Source organism: Cryptomeria japonica, chromosome 1, assembly GCF_030272615.1.
Source record: "Cryptomeria japonica chromosome 1, Sugi_1.0, whole genome shotgun sequence".
Taxonomy (NCBI): domain Eukaryota; kingdom Viridiplantae; phylum Streptophyta; class Pinopsida; order Cupressales; family Cupressaceae; genus Cryptomeria; species Cryptomeria japonica.
Genome location: NC_081405.1, coordinates 493,100,479 through 493,106,949, shown reverse-complemented (window position 1 = coordinate 493,106,949; position 6,471 = coordinate 493,100,479).

Below are 6,471 nucleotides of genomic sequence, written 5' to 3'. Positions count from 1 at the left end.
TCATTAATAACCTTCTAAGCTGTAGGATTATCCCCTCTTTTTTCATTCGAGGAAAAGAGAGCATTAAAATCACCCCCAAGCACAATAAAAAAATCATCATATTGTAAAAACAATTCAGATAAGGAATCCCATAATTCGGTTTTATCTAAAGGAGAAGTCAGACCATAAATATTAAACAGAACAAAAGAGACTTCAAACGAGTCAACCTTTAACAACTGCCAATGAGAAGCAAAAGATAGCATCTCAACTTTGACTGATTTAGGATTCCATAAAGTTATAAGACCACCTAAAGCACCCAAAGAAGGAACATGAACAACTTTCCAAAGGGACCATTTGGAAATTATGTTATCAAAAGAATCCTGAGAAAGTTTAGACTCTTGCAATAAGATGATGTCCACTTTTGAAGAATCAAGAAATTTATTGATCCTTCCCCTTTTGTCATAGGCATTTAAGCCCCTGACATTCCAAGATAAAATCCTCATTTATCACAAGGAGAGCAACATTCCCTCCTTGTTTTGACATGGGAAGAAAATTTCTCTACAATAGTGGATTGAATACCAGCCGCAATCTCCTCCTTGATTTTAGCCAATTTTGGTTTTCGACTCCTCTTCTTAGGAGTTTTAACAATAGGGGAGGAAAAAGAAGGAGATTGCTCCAAGGCTAGCTTCTGAGAGAAATCAAATCCATACACATTAGAAACAGTTGAAGAAGGACTATCAATAAGATTCGCATCCACACCTTCAACTGAATTTGGCTGAGAAGAGGAAACATGACAATCATCATGGACATGCCTAGAAGAGGCAGAAGCAGAAGAAAAAGAAAATTTAGGAAATTCCTTTGCAACAATCTCATCAAATAGATCATAAGAAACTGAAAATAAAATATCTGAAGCAATAAGTTGAATCTTCTCTTCAGAAATGGAAAGAGAAGAAGGAGACCTTGGAACGGGCAAAAAAGAATCACTATCAAAAATCAAACTATGAACAATTTTGGTATCATCCACCAGACCCACAAAAGAAGAACAAGGAGAAGAATTAACAGAGAAATGATTTGTGCAACCATTCGAAGGTAACAACAATTTTAGAAACAGAACCGAAGGACAAGAAATTTGAAAAAAACTTGCAGAGGAGAACAGGAAAACTATTTTAGATTTTAAGGTGTACCAACTTTAGATCCATGTCAATCCTACAGTTATGTTTAGTCACCAACTCAAGCATTATTATATAATTATATTGATTACCTATTACAATTTACAAGAATGTCGATACTCAACTTATTAACTGTATATACCTAGGCTAATATGTGTTTGTTTCTATGAATCTCATTGGATTGGCCTAAGTTACACTTAAGGAAACTTTATTTTCCTTTACATTTAGATGAATCCATCAAATCCTACATACCCCAATCTTATGGTTTTTAATTTACATATTTAGATTTTATATTATTTTAAATTGTGACATATTCTTAGTTGGGGTTTGATCCTTATTTTCTTATATTTGTTGATTAAGGTTTAGGTACATACATAATGAGTTCACTTTTACCATATTCTCCCACTCCATTGTTAGGATAATCGGTGAACAACTAAGAGGGGGGGGGGGGGGGGGTGAATCAGTTGTTAACAGATTATAACTTTTAATCCACAATACAACCTTAAACAAATCAAGTATCGATAAAACACATATAGATGCCGCTAGGAACATATATCGGTAAACAATGCAACTTAACAATTAACCAGATAATCAATGCAAAGAAACCATACCACATAACACCATGATTTGTATGTGGAAAACCCAGAAAGGGAAAAACCATGGTGGGAAGCCTACCCATAGTTAGATGATAATTTTGTAGAAAGTATGTGTTACAATGAGGGGCCTGCACTTGAAGGAAGGCACACTGCCTAGAGCGTACTGCTCATTACAAAAGAGTCTCACTGACTACAGAGAGGCTACAACCATCTCAAGATAAATGGACAACAATCCAATAGAGTGAATTGCCAAAAATAACATCTACCATGCCTGATTACAGTCCCGGTTAAGCTCAATGTCGGAGGACTAAATCCTCTTCTGAATCCAATTTGATCACCAATGATCGATCAAATCCTCTACCTGAATGATATTTCAATATTCACACATTACATTCCTTGACCATGACCTTTCCAATAACCATGATACTTTACAAAGAGTTTCTACATTTTATTTATACAAACCCTAAGGCCTAAACCAATTAGGTCGGCCACCTAAAAGATATTACAATAAGATCATTACATAATTCCATATTACAATGATATGCCATGTCGGCTTAAGACCAAAACAACAATAACAGATTCGTAAATTCTCTTGAAACATCCCGATAATGTGTAGAGTACACATTAGCATGATACCGGTCCATAACCTAGGTAGGTACCAAACCTATTCTAGGTCCATCACGCCAAATCAATGTCTTCAAGCAGTAAAAGCACGATCAAAGAACATCTTCAACATCCTGAAATCCATGAAGAAGCTGCACCAACACCAACTATGCATCCTATCATGATTCCTTAATGAAAACTCTACCAATAAATCCTTAAACCAGTGTTGGTAAGGGTTTACCAAAGTGTATGATAGCATCCGATTACCAAGCCAATACCAACTGACCAAAAAATGCTCATGGAGCATATAACACATGAAATCAAATATACTTCACTGATCCAAACATGCTGGAAGTGTCCAATAGATAGTCTCTTCTCTCGGTAACACTAGATCTTCTACCGGTAACCAAAACTTGTTTATCGGTAACCAACCATAATAGTTAGTGTTGACATCAATGACAAAACATCAATGCAACACATAATCAGTTCATCCATTACGCCAACAATCTCCCCTTTTGGCATTGATGGCAACACTAGATGTGAAAAACATCTAAGTACCAAAAAATTCCAAGCAAGTCTCCCCCTATGGAAGACAACCAATAATCAATAGCTCACCCCCTGTGAATGATATCTCTATAAGGTTTTGAATGATTTTTCACATTACTATCACTCCCCCTTTGACATCAATGCCAAAAATCTGACAAAAATATCAAAGCAATGATATAAACCTCTGAAACTCAAAGTTGACTACTCCCCCTGAGTAGTAGCACCACTCATCAATGCCAGAATGAATAATGTCTCTAGTAATGCATGTCGAATTGATGACAAACTTCATCAACCAAGTCTCTACCGGAGGGGCAGAAACCCCTAATTTGTCTCTCAAATACTCAAATGATTCCTTAGACAGGGGTTTAGTGAATATATCTATAATTTTGTCTTTAGTGTTCACATAAACCAATTTGACTTCCTTTCTTCTACCTTGTCCTTCAGAAAGTTATACTTTATTGAAATATGCTTAGTCTTAGAGTGAAATACCGGATTCTTAGACATGTCAATAGCTGCAGAGTTATCATAGTAGATAACTACCAGTTCATTACAATTTACTCTGATATCCTTCAACATTTGCTTCATCCACAAGACTTGAGTGCAATTAGTTGCTGGTGCAACATACTCAGCTTCTGCACTAGATAAAAAAATGCATGACTATTTTTTACTGATCCATGAAACCAGTTTCTTTCCAAGAAAGAAAGCTCCACTAGAAGTGCTCTTCCTGTCATCGGTATCTCCTGCCCAATCTGAGTCAGTGTATGCACATAAGTGAAACCATCATTTTTAGAATACCATAAACCATATTCTGTTGTTCCTTGCAAATACTGGAATATCCTCTTTACTGCACATTCTTGATTTTCTTTAGGATTACTTTGATATCTTGAAACAATACTTACTGCATTCATAATATCAGGTCTAGTCTGAGTTAGATATAACAAACCACCAATCATAGACTTATACCTTGTCGGATTTGCCGATGTAGAAGTATCCTTGATAGATAATTTATCACTTGTAGCCATATGAGTACTTATTGGTTTGGAATTATCCATACCAAACTTCTTCAACAATTCCCTCAGATAAATAGTTTGATAGATAAAAATGCCTTTGTCAGTTTGAGTAATCTGCAAACCTAAGAAAAATTTCATGTCACCAATCATGGACATTTTAAATTCATTTTTCATGTTGTTAGTAAATTCCAAGCAAAATATATCTTCTCCTCCAAAAATGATATCATCAACAAATACTTCAATAATCAGAATATCATTATTAGTGATCTTATAATATAAATTACTATCAGCATTGCCTTTAGTAAAACCAAGCTTCAAAAGATATTTATCCAACCTTGCATACCAAGCTCTAGGAGCTTGTTTTAATCCATATAAAGCTTTCTTCAATCTACAAACCATATCTTTATCACCTATCAGTGAAAATCCATTTGGTTTCTCAATGTAAACTTCTTCCTCAAGCTCACCATTCAAAAATGCACATTTAACATCCATTTGATAAACCTTATAGTTCTTAGAAGCTGCATAGGCAAGAAATAGTCCAACGGCTTCAATTCTAGCTACAAGTGCAAATATCTCACCATAATCAATTCCTTCCATTTGCGAATATCCTTTACAAACCAATCTAGCCTTGTTTCTTACAACTTGACCATCCTCATTCAGTTTATTCCTAAAAACCCATTTAGTTCCAATAACATTCTTATTTTTAGGTTGGGGAACTAAAGACCAAGTTTCATTCTTCTCTATTTGATCTAATTCATCTTCCATAGCCTTTAACCAATGTTTATCCTTACAAGCTTCAATAATAGTTGCTGGTTCAACTTGAGAAATAAGACATACCTCTTCGTTTGCCAGTTTTATTCTTGTCATAACTCCCTTGTTTCTATGTCCAATAATTTGATCTTCAGAATGATTTAATCTTACATGCCTTGGTGTCTTTTGAACTTCGGGTTCACTGCTCTGATCATCAGTCATAGTTCAATTTTCTGAATGTGCCGGTGTAACTGTCTCAGCTTCCTGTATTGGTTGAGGCATTGTTGGTTCAGTTATGATCATTTCCACTGTCGGTTCCCTGTCATATGATATAGAATGATTTCCGTACTGTTCATCCACTTTCACATTAGCACTCTCCACAATTTTCTATAATTTTTTTGTTATAACATCTATATGCTTTGCTCTAAATTGAAGAGCCAAGAAATATCCCTTCATCACCTCTAGGATCAAACTTTCCAATTGAATCATCCCTTTTGATATAGAATTTACTTCCAAAAATTCTGAAATATTTAACAGTAGGTGTATGTCCAAACCATAGTTCATAAGGGGTCTTACCGGTTTCACCTTTGATGTGAACTCTATTGAATGTGTAGACTGTTGTACTCACTACTTCTCTCCAATAGATACGAGGCAATTTGGCTTCCATCATCATAGATCTTGCTGCATCCAAAATGGTTATGTTCTTTCTTTCCACTACTCCATTTTGTTGAGGAGTCCTAGGTGTAGATAGTTGTCTCCTGATTCTATTTGTCTCACAATAACTATTAAATTCATGAGAAGTGAACTCACTGCCATGATCTGATCTTAGACATTTGATTTTCAATCCATTTTCAGTTTCAACCTTCGCTTTAGAGATCTTGAATTTCTCAAAAGCTTTAGACTTCTCCCTTAGAAAAGTCACCCACATCATTCTAGAATAGTCATCAATAATCAACATGAAATACCTATCACCTTGAAAGCTTCTTGTCCTTGTTGGACCATATAAGTCAATATGAATTAAATCAAGTACATCATTAGATTTATCATGTATGCTCTTAAAATAACTTTTGACTTGCTTACCCAATTGACATTCCCTACATATCGGATTATGATGCTTCATAATCTTAGGTTTATCTCTAACTGCCTTAGTTGAACTGATCTTAACAATACAATCAAAATTAACATGACACAACCTCTTATGCCATAACCAACTCTCATCAATATGAGCAATCAAGCATGTCTTATTACCAGTGTTCAAGTGAAAGATATTACTTCCTATCTGAATACCGGTTGCAATCTCCAAACCAATTTTGTTTATGATTTTGCATTTTCTATCTTTAAACTGAAGTTGAAAACCCTTATCAACCAATTGACCAACACTCAAAAGATTATGCCTTAAACCTTCTACATAATAGACATTATCAGTATTATGATTGCCATCCAAAGAAATAATATCTCTACCTTTGATCATACATGCCTTGTCATCTCCAAATCTAACTTGATCGCCATTGTATTCTTGCAGGGACAAAAATTTCCTTTTATCTCCAGTCATATGATGTGAGCATCCACTATCAATTACCCATTCATCCTTATCTTCAACTTTTTCTGCCAGGGCCTTTTCTTCATTTTTGATAGCCAGTTCCGATTCATCTTCTTTTAAAGCATAGAACACCCATTCTTTTCCATTTCCAGATCCACTAGCAGAGTCTTCTGCCAGTTCATCTCCAAAGTCATCAGTTACTCCTTCCTCATCTGCTATGTAGCATTGTTTACTCTTCTTGAATCTATATCTGTTCTAGTTAGGCTTAAAAGATTTCT